This window comes from Mus musculus, chromosome 6, assembly GCF_000001635.26.
Source record: "Mus musculus strain C57BL/6J chromosome 6, GRCm38.p6 C57BL/6J".
Taxonomy (NCBI): Eukaryota; Metazoa; Chordata; class Mammalia; order Rodentia; family Muridae; genus Mus; species Mus musculus.
In genome coordinates, this window is record NC_000072.6 from 67,154,399 (window position 1) to 67,165,950 (window position 11,552).

Sequence of the window (11,552 nt, forward strand, 5' to 3'; positions counted from 1 at the left end):
GGAGAATCAAGCTGAATGGCCTTGAATAATGTCTAAAATGACTTGGAATTTATGTGTAGGAAGTCAGGGTAGGAAACCTCTGAGGATAATGAACAGGAGAACGATACAGGGAAAGTATGCCTTCAGAGGATGGCATAGGCTAGGGAGAAATTTGAAGTGAAAATCTGGAGATTGTAATATGGGACCAGGCCACAGTGATGTGCCAAATGAAATATACTATATAGCCTCATATTTAACAGTGTAAAGTGTGTGTGTGTGTGTGTGTTTGCGTTAAAGAGTCTTTAAGAAGTATACCAGGCTGTATGTATAGCTCATCACAATGGTAGCACTTAGCTGGCATACATTAGGCCCTAAATTCAATCCAGCAAGAAGAAACACGCCCCAATACAAACATTGACTGTTTATCGTTATATGGTTATTAGGATTATAGGTAGCTTTTATCCCCTAATCACTTTTGTGCATTTTCTGTTATTTTCTGCGATGAACATTTTCTTAGGCTAAAAGGATGGAAGTTTTTTTTTTCTTTCACCCCACCCCCACGCCCTGGCCAAACACTCTATCTCTGAGCTATTTTTTTTTTTTTTAAAGATTTATTTATTGTTATATGTAGGTACACTGTAGCTGTCTTCAGACACACCAGAAGAGGGCATCGGAGCATCGGATATCATTGCAGATGGTTGTGAGCCACCATGTGGTTGCTGGGATTTGAACTCAGGGCCTTTGGAAGAGCAGTCAGTGCTCTTACCCGCTGAGCCATCTCACCAGCCCCCGAGCTATTTTTTTTTAAAGATTCATTTATTTATTTATTCTATGTAAGTACACTGCAGCTGTCTTCAGACACTCCAGAAGAGGGAGTCAGATCTTGTTACGGATGGTTGTGAGTCACCATGTGGTTGCTGAGATTTGAACTCAGAACCTTTGGAAGAGCAGTCGGTGCTCTTAACCGCTGAGCCATCTCTCCAGCCCCTGAGCTATACTCTTAACCTCATAAATGTTTTTCTTAATAATAAATTTAAAAAAAAAAAGAGCATCAGCTAAGGCTGTGCCTTTGACTGTGAATTTTCCTTCATCAGTTGGGACTAGAAGCAATGGTACCTGGCCACTGGTCAAGGGAGACAGTCATCAGGAGAAGAACACAGCTTGGATCAACCTGGCACATGAGATCCATTTACTGTGCTTTGGTGAAGAGTGCTAGGAGCCACAACCACGAGTCTAAGCTTCCAATTGCACCTCTCAGGTAGAGGGCATTTGTTGCCAGGAGAATTCTCGGGATCATTGAGACATTTAATAATGTGCTTAACAGCAGTAAAAACCAAGACAAATTTATGTGATTACAGTACATTTGCTAAACTCAATAGGTCATTCTAGCTCACTGGTTATTGGCATAAGCTGAATCCAAGTCTCCATTCCACCCACTTCTTGCTTCCAATTCAGCCACAGAAAGTAATCTACTCCCTAACAGCATGCCAAGTGCTATGCTTGGTGTTGGAGCCCTGCAATGGTCAAGACCATTTCAACAGTTGGATCCCTCCACTTCATCTCCTAGAAGATATCTACCATTGCTTTTTCCTTCTTTCTAAGCTTTGAGTTTCTAGAGGATTAACTTCACAATAGCTTGGAATTGGAGTAGGAATCTCTATGGCTCCTGTCTATAGGACTAAGGCCAGCCCATCTAGCACAGAACACTTGTACTAGGCCATGGTGGATGGGTTAGCTACTTCTCTAGTTGCTGTGAGAAAATATTTGACAGAAACAACTTAAGAGAAGAAAGATTTGCTTTGCCAATGGTGTCAGAGGCTCAGTCTATCATAGCAAAGAGGAACAGTGGCTGGGACAGATATGTCCTGGGTGGAGGGATTGTAACAACAGGAAACAGAAAAAAAAAAAAAAACCAAAAAACCAGAAGCAGGGCAGACTATAATTGTCAAGCGCCTATGTTCAATGGTTAGGCCCCATATTAATTTGTCCCAGAACTTCCCAGAACCTGCTGGGGACCTGCTGGGGACCAAGTGCTCAAACATTGTGATACACATCAAACCAATGACTTTCACCTAGCAGGTAAACCAGGCTCTCTGTGGAGAGCGACTCTGGCTACCTCTGCCTCACCTGTTCCTAGATTTCCTTATTGGCCTTGCTCAAACAACTCTTTACCTAGAAGTTTCCAGGGATCTATCAGGTTCCCTGGTCTCTTCTTTTTGTATTTAAACTTCTGATCCTCCTGCCTCTACTCTGAAGTGTCGAGATTACAGATGTATGTCATCAAGCCCAAACAGTGTGGCAATTTTCGTTTTACACCTTCAATAGTAGTGTGCCTTGTAGCCACACAGAGGTCTAATGTTTGAGCTGGAGAAGCAATCAGCTTTTCAGTTTTTCTGTTAAGGGAACTTGATACTGTAGGTAAGAGCCACTAAAAGATGTAACAGAAGGAGGTAACATGACACAGTTCTTCTGAGAACTGCCTGGTCTCCTGTCAGTGAGAATAAGATAGCTCGCTAGCCAAATTGAACCAACTGGTTTGAGGGGGGGGGGCGCGTTGGTGGGAGTACAAGAATCCCAACTCTTCCTTTAAGGCATGGAGATCTTCAGTTTCCTGTGCAGTGGCCTAGGAGCATCGTGTCCAGAGACTAAATCTCTCTGAGATCTCAGGACCTCTGCATTCTGTTCTCATTCTCAAGAGTAGATATGTCTCTGTTGGTTTTCTCTGCCTAAAACTCGTCCCTCAGGCAACCAGACAAACCAAGAGCACAGGTTGTGTGTTCATTGGATGACAGACTGGACAAAAGCTGTCAGGGAGAAAGCGAATCCTCTAAGAGAGACCAATATCTCCTCCAGGGCAAGGGAACACAGAAGCCAAGGTATGACCCGAAAGCCAGCTGATTTGTTTGTGGTGAGAGAATCAGCTTCGACACTGCTAAAAGTTCATACTGGCCAGACCAACGTGTTCTCGCCCTGTTGAAAAGTCCATTCCTACAAAGCCAAATTATTCAAAGGAGACTTGGTGAACAAGTGTTAAATGAAATGTGTTCCCCAGCTTAGTTGTCAATGGAGTTCTCAACCGTTACAGGGATTGCCTTGCCAAAGGACTTCATCATTCAGGTCTGCTGGCCAAGTGTCCTTCTCACCAGAAGACTGATATAAGGCCAGTCCTTGAAGTCTATCATGCTTTTAAGTTTTCATGGCTGGCCAATTTCCTTCTCTCATAATGTTAAACCATTTCCCCCAAGTCACCAAGGATTCATTTAATCCCTTATTGTCACAGACAAACTCAAAGTCATCTACTTAAGAACACATTTAAATACAATTGCCTAGTTTTTAAACAAAAACTTATCCCAACCACTATATATACATACATATACCATATACATATACCATATATATATATATATGCACATATATATATATGTATATACACGTAAAGATATTTCTTATTTACATGTGCTACATGTGTGTTGTTGGCTGCAGAGGGTAGAAGGTGTTAGATTCCCTAGAGCTGGAGTTACTAGAAGTTATGAGCTGCCCCACACAGATGCTGGGAATTCAACTCAGGTCTCTGTAAAAGCAGCAAGTGCCCCTAACCACTGAGCCATCCCTCCACACACAAAACAAAACAAGTCTCGCTATTTAGGTCACTGTATAGGCTGACCTCAAACTTGAGATCCTTCTGCCATTGCTTCCTGGATGCCAGGACTATGATGTACACTGTCACAACAACCCACCTATTATCAGTTGATTTACAAGTTCGTCAAGGTTGCTGGATAACATTTTCTAATGGCTTGCAATGGGAGAAAACAACCTTTTAAATAAGGAGCTTAATTCTCCCCAGGAATCCTGAGTATGGAAACTCTTCCTCCATCTGAGAAGGGAGTAATCTGAAGGGATTAACCTAGTGCCTGGGAAATTGGGTGAGTACATGGGACACAGGAAGAAAAGGGCAGACATTGGAAGGTCTTGGTAGCTTCCAGCCATGGCAGAGTGCTGTTAGGTATAGGTAGCAGAAAGCACTCTACTAGAACACGGAAAACACATCCTTGGTGTGACGTGATGCTGAGTCCCCAGCCCATCTTCGGCACAGATACTCTTCCCCAACGCTCACCTTTGAACTAAATAACGATATTCGTATCTTCTTGGAGGGCAGAATAACAATGCATGAAATCATAGTCCTTTACAAAATGTTCTTGCTTATCCACCCCATTCAGTCGGGCGTCTTAACAGTGGCGGGACTGACTAGTAATCATTTTTTTTTTCTCTCAAACTGTCATAAACATACCAAAACATTGACCTTCATGTGTCTACGTCTGAGATTAACTGCAATAATGAGAAGAGGGAATATAGCAGTGAGACATTAAGAGGAAAGGTGACCCAGTGCGGCTGGTGCTTGTTGAAGCTGGACAGCTGACACAAGGGGTTCACTACGTTGTTTGCTGTACTTTTAGGTCTTCCGGGGTGGAGCTGTGTATTCCTCTGAGCCCTTGTTGTGACATAGAGTGAATAGGGTGAGGAGGAGCCATTCAGCAACTTGGTCTAGCAGGAAGCTCTCCTTCATGACCTGATGGTATCAAGCGCCCCCATGTGGCAAATGTCTAAATCGTCTCTGCCGGCAATAAATGTGAGCAATTGTCTGATCTCTGTGTCGGTGTGGGCGGGGCTGTTGGGGCTGATGAAATCTAGGGCTTTGTGTATAGTAGACAACCGCTACACTTTATCCCCCGTCCTAACTTGTAATTTAAGAAACGTCTTGATTTTGTTTTGTTTTGTTTTTAAACATTTGTCTATAGATCAGCCTTGGTTATTATGTTTCTGACACACTGCTTCAAATCTGCGGCATCATTTCAACTTCCATAACACTTGACTGCTAATTTGTGATTATCTGCTTATTAATCTGATAAATTCTTCTTCCCTTCTCGTCTCTTTTTCAAATGGACTAGAAGGAAGGAGGAAGAGAGGGAAAGAGAACAGAAAAGAAAGGAGGAAAGAGAGAATTAGACTCTTCTCCCTTCCCCTACCCCAATGTTCATGCTATGTCATATGTGGATTAGCAAGAACCATTGTCTCATCTTCTGCCATTGTTAAGTAATTAGCATGTCCGTGCCATTAGACCCTGTTGGAAACTAACTTCTGCCACTTGAGCTTGTCATTTTACTTCCCAGAATATTTCCCCTTTATCTGTAGCATAAGAGTGGCAACACTAACCTGGCCTCTGCAGGGTCACAGTAGGGTCATGCTAAATGGTATTGGAGAAAGCCCATAGACTCCCACAAAGCCCCGTGTTGGGGGAGCATGGTGCTGGAAACACTGTTACAGCAGCTGGCCTCCCTCCTGACCCAACTGCCTGCAAAGGTAACTGAAGTCCACTTAAAAGAGAAGGGCTTTACGATTCTCCTAGTTAGCTGACCTATTTATGAGCGCAAAGCCCAGCAAAGATGGTCTTTTCTTATAGTTTTATTTCAAAAAGGGAGACAATAATCTCCTCTCCAACATGGGTGCAGACAACAGTGCTTGAATTTGCTAAGGCAGATAAGGAACAGGGCATTGAAAATACATCACAAGGCGATACAAGATAATAGAAAAAAGTAAAAGTAAAACCTTCAGGTTTTCAAGTGCCACACAGGAGTCTCAGGTAATGTCATGGGAGTATCCCCAGCTTTTACAGAAAAGGGAGTGGGCAGGTTTTTCTGGTTCACAACTTTCTTTTTTTTTCCCCCTTGCTCATTGTGATGGTTGGTCTTAACTGTCAACATGAGAAGATTTACAATAAGTTTGGAGATCAGGCATTAGGTGTGAAAGGACTCACCCTACACGTGGGCAGCACCATTCCAGGGACTGGGACCCTAGACTGAGTAAAAAGGAGTAACTGAGCCAAGTTCCCGTACTCTCTGCTTCCTGAATCCAGACATGGTGAGCCAGCTGCCTCAGGCTCCTGCCACCATGTCTTCCTGGCTGTGAGCCAAGTTATAAGCCCTCCCTCCTGTAAGTAACAAGAAAAAAATAAGTAGTATGCTCATCAATAATAGCTCACTTTCTTTGGGGTTGGGGGTATAGAGGGGGTCTCTCTAGGTAGCTGAGTCTAGCCCAGAATTCTAATCCTCCTGCATCAGCTTTCTGAGTGTTAGGGTTATAGTTGTACACCACCGCACCCAGTCTTCCAGTAGATTTCTTTAAGAGTGGAATCTTAAAATGAAAGTGGGAAGGAAATGCCTTTAGCCAGGGGATTTCTCATTCTGTGCCTTAAGCTCAGACAATATCTGGACGCTGGTAAGAAGCTAGGACCCAGGAGAAAACATGCGCCCTGTGCACAACTTTCTCACAGATATGTCTGCTCACTAGAATGTGCACTTCTTGGACACGAGTCACACTCCCCAGACCAGGATAAGGCCTGCTTGTGTTTGCTGAGATAATAAATGAGTGGACAAAGAAGCTGGAGATGAGACTCTCACAGAGGTAATCCATTACTTAGTCCTGACTGGGTCCCTTCTTGTTTTCCTAGCAAATTCCCACATTCATCCTTCTGGTTCCAAAGTGGGCTCTATTGTATGTTGCATTTTGTTGGTTTTTTTGTTTATTTGTTTGTTTGTTGTTGTTTAATTTTATCATTATTTTAAAAATGAACACTCTGCCCTAGTGAGATGGCAAGGCCAAGTCGGAACATGATTTTTTTTTTTTTTTTTTTTTTTTTTGATAATTGGATCTTCAAGTTCACCCTTGCTGTCTGTATTTTGCACAGTGTTCAAAGGGAAACAGAGCCATCTTGGGCACGGCCAGGAGTTCCTGCAGAGCAGGGGGTTAGTTGAGTATCTTTTCTAGTAGGATCTGGAGCTATAGTCTATAACCACTATCTTCAAAAAAAAAAAAAATCACATTAAGGGGGAAGAGGGAGGGAGAGAGACAGAGAGAGATATCACTGTTTTGGAGAAATACAAAGAAATAAAGTGGAATAAAAAAAACTAAAAAAAAAAAAATCACATTAAGTAAAACAAAGAGAATAGAGAAACTTACTGTCCACTTAGGACTGGGTTTATGGCCAAGTTGTTTGAGCTGAATTAAATGTCACTGCTGTGGGAGTTAAGGATGCAGAGTCGGTGCTCTCTGCATTGGGTTTAAAGGTAAGAGATTGAGGGCATTTTCAAACACAAAGGCAGGAGTTTTACAAGTGCCTGTAATCCCAGCACTTGGGAGATAGAAGTCAGATCGGGAATTCAAGGATACATAGGCTACATGAAGTTCCTTCTCAAAAAACAAACAGGAAGAGAGATGCACAGAGGAGCTAAGACGCTTATCTGAGACACACAGTAAGTGGTGCCTCTGGAATCAGAACGTGCACTGGCCTGTCCTGCTTACTCAGTAACATTCTGTTCCAGGTTTGATTGGGTAAGGCACTTGAGCCCTACTTATCCCTGAGTAACAGCGTGACTCTCAACATCACCTTGCAGCACCCACTGTCTGTGGAAACACTTGTATCAGAGCCTGGAGTCAGCAGGACCTGCATAATCTTTTTGCCCACATGTTCGTGGCGTGCCGACTCTGAGTCCTCTGTTACTATGAATATGAAAGCAACATCAAGCAGTACAGTGCAGCTCTCAGTGGCGTTGGGAGAGCTTTAATTAAATGACCATACAGGCGGCGTTGCTTAGGCAGCAGAACCAGACAGGGCCACTTTGTTGACCTACGCCAAACACACATGCAATAGCTCAACTTTACAATTGAAAGTCCTCAAGAGAGGAATAATTATTCCTAGCAGCATATTTAAAAGAAAGGGCCTGACAAATAGACATTGAAATACCAGTCGAACAATAAGTTTAGGCATCTGCGTACTCATGGATAGTACTGATCCAAGGTCCTTTTCTACTCTACCCCAGGACACCTCAAGCACCATCCACATATACATACAAAACAATACTTGCATAAAATGCATATTCACAGACATACATGCACATGACCACACAAGTGTGTGCTTGGTATACTTACAAACAGACGCACAGACACATATGAACATGTGTAAACAAAACATACCTACTCGTGCATATACACACATGACCACACTTGAATTCATTAGTAAACACTTGTGAACATACATACTTCCCCCCCACACATGTACACACACACATGCACACAGGCATACACACACGTGCACCCACCAAAGCAAATTAACACACAGTCATGCATATCTTCACATATGTGCATGCACATGCCCACAACAGCACATATATACATACATATATGTGTGTGTGTGTACATCCACTTGCTTATATAACTGCACTCATACCCATACCTTCAAACACACATGTGTATTCATACAGTCATGTATTTACATGTATATGTGTATGCATACATATTTGCATGTACATACTGTACACATGTAGGCACATGCACATATGCATGCATGTGCGTTAGTAGACACTCATGCACATACTTGTACACATCACATTGGGTTCTAAAGTTGACAAAGCTCAGTGGAGATCTGAGGTGGGAACTGGAAACCTGAACACTGCTACACCCGCTCTCCCTGGCTCACTGCTACACCCACTCTCCCTGGCTCACTGCTACACCCACTCTCCCTGGCTCACTGCTACACCCACTCTCCCTGGCTCACTGCTACACCTACTCTCCCTGGCTCACTGCTACACCCGTGCTCCCTGGTTCACTGCTACACCTGCTTTCCCTGGCTCGCTGCCAGCCTAGCACTCAGCCTTATGGGATTTAGATCCTGAATTACCCCCTTTTTGGAAAAAAAAAAGAAGTCACTTCAGGCAAAGAAAAGTGACAGAAATGACTGTTTCCATGTAAAACCAAACCACTGTAGTCAGGGATGCTCACTTCACTAGCTGAGAGGGCTATGCTGGGCCTAGCTACCTAACACACAGGGCAATTTACCTTGGGGATATAAGTGACAGAACACAGCTTCCAGGACTGAAGCCACTCTGTGCAAGTAACAGTGCAGATTAGACCCACAATCCGAGAGCCTAAAGTCAGAAATGTCTGAAATCCCAACAGGATGCAATTAGTGGAAATTTCACATCTGACCCTATGTGACAGTCTCAATGCAATGCAAGTACATTCAAGGTGTTGTATAAGGTATACATGAGGCATAAATAAAAGGTATTTTCAGTTTTTGTTCCATCCCATCACCACATAGTGCATATATGTATATATATATATGTGTGTGTGTGTGTGTATCTATATATATAATTTAAATTTGTATATATATTTTATTTGAATGTGTATGAAGTATATGTGTACACACACAAATATAGTAAGATTTCTAAATTTAAAAAGAATGAAATCTGAAACACTCCTGGACTTAAACATTTCAGACAAGGGACACTCAACCCATGACTCCCTCTAGTGTTTCATGGGCCAGGCACCATTCTACATGAATGCTATATATTCCTGTCATGGTACAACAACCCCATGAGGTAAATTCTAGTGTTTCCTTATCCTGCACATGTAGGGGAAAGTTACAGAGAAGACAGCTGACTGACTCATCCAGATCACACAGCTACTGCTATCATCCTGGAGCTGGAACCACGATTGGCACACTTGCGCTCTGATGTCCCTATTCTTCCCACCTGATGGGAACTCTAAGTCTGCAAAGGAGCAAGTTCACTTTATATTGTGCATATTGTGCTTCCAGTACTGTGAATGCTTAATACATGTGCATTAGTTACTTTTTATTTTTTATTGTCTTACAAAATATCTGACGGAAACAACCTCAAAGGGGGAGGTTTTGTTTTGACTCATGGTTTTCAAAGAGGTGTTAGTCCACCATAGATAAGAAGTCTTGTAGCAGGAGTATGTGATAGAGGCTTCCCACTTCGGCTTGACAAAGTACCACAGGCTGAGCCAGCAGTGAGTATAACCTCCAAAGGCCCCAGTGAAAAGGATCCATGGCCTTCAAAATTGTACCATAAGCTGGAATCTGAGTGCTCTAACCATGAGCCCATGGGGGACATTTCAGATTAAAACCATAATGACACGATGGACATGGGAGGAGAGAGGAAGGACAGAAGAAAGAGAGAAGAGGAGCTTCAGAATCAGCCACATGCACACTGATCCTATGGAAATGATGGCCAAGACCCGCGAGACAGACCGCTGCTTTCCAACAGAGAGAAGAGCTCACAGAATGTTCTGTGGCAACTGTTTCTGTGGCCTGAGATTTTCTACTAGCCCCTCAGAAGGAGAAAGATCCTTGTCACTAGGGGCTCAAGGTCCAATCCTCCCACCCAGAGACTGTGCACCATTTTAGTAGCAGCTTAAAGGAACAATTTTAGGTTCAGAGCAGAGTTGGTAGAAATGGTCCTTCCACTGGGTCATTTCCCAATTATGTAGTATTTTTCAATGTTTGTATGGAAATATTTACACCTAGTTATTGAAGACTATGCTGAAAGCCAGACCGAGATGTGCAGAGGTCATGAACGCAGCTGACCAGTTCTTCCTCCGGGCTTCAGAATATCTATGATGCCTAATTAACTTAAGCACCGTGTTTCTCTGGCTCTCCTACTGCAGCAGGGTTTGCCACTATGCAAGGGCCTTGTTAGTCCTTCCCACTTTAGTATGATTGACAAAACATGAGGCCTGAAAAGTCAGATTACCTGTGATAGCATTAACGCTTTATCACTTACTTGTGACATTTGGCAAGTTACCCAACCTCTCCAAGCCTGTTTTCTTATTTCTTAAATAGAAAATAATTTTTAAAAAGATCTTTTCAAGAGGAAACTTTCCGGGCAGTGGTGGCGCACGCTTTTAAACCCAGCACTTGGGAGGCAGAGGCAGGTGGATTTCTGAGTTCGAGGCCAGCCTGGTCTACAGAATGAGTTCCAGGACAGCCAGGGCAGCACAACGAAACCCTGTCTTGAAAATAAAAAAAAAAAAAAAAAAAAAAAAAAAAAAAGGAACCTCCTCCAGTCACTGAGCAAAGGTCTTTTGGGCTGGTGTATGAAGCAGGAAGTTACCTGAGCATAGGATTCCTGAGGAAAAGGAGAAGGATGGGGGAAAAGAAAGCTTCAACATGCTTTGTTTCAGGCCATCTTGATGAAGGAGCGGTCTGTGTAAACATTTTACACAGTTCCTGCTCAACCCTACAGGGGCAACTTTTTTTCCCTATTTGCATTAACTCCCCAAGGTGAAATCCTCCTGCCTTTGCTTCACAACTTTCCCTTTTTATTTAGTGTCAAAAGTTCTGGCGGTCTGGTGGAGTTATAAATCATTGCCAATGTCAAGGTGAAAAGGATGCTGAACAGTCATCAGTAGTTGAGAAGAACCTCAAGCCAGCATTTGGGAAGACTCAGCCAGACTTTGTGAATGATCTGAGTGACCTGAGAGGCTGGGGAAGGCACACAGAAGAGAGGAAAGAGAAAGGCAAGCACATGCAGGTTTTCAGCCTGGGAACCCAGTGCTCCTGGTAACATGATTCACTGTGGAAGGGGATGGAAGAAGAGGAAGTGATCTGAGAAGCAGGCAGAGTGTCACCAAAGGCACTCTTTGTTCTTAAGGCTGAGGAGGAGAGGCTGAGGAATGTCTTCATTCTCCATACTAGTCCTGAAAAAGCCTTTTGCCAA

General features: G+C 43.1%; 1 long non-coding RNA gene across 2 annotated transcripts; it reads left to right on the forward strand.

Annotated features, from left to right (window-relative positions):
* Positions 1-3,402: 3,402 nt before the first annotated feature.
* A430010J10Rik lies at positions 3,403-10,710 on the forward strand. Of its 2 annotated transcripts, none has more exons than XR_001785271.1 (3): positions 3,403-3,902; positions 4,434-6,438; positions 9,446-10,710. It is a non-coding gene; the product is annotated as an RIKEN cDNA A430010J10 gene (long non-coding RNA). The 2 variants fall into 2 exon arrangements; XR_001785270.1 differs by having other exon boundaries at positions 3,403-4,606; positions 6,325-6,438; positions 9,446-10,654.
* Positions 10,711-11,552: the final 842 nt, after the last annotated feature.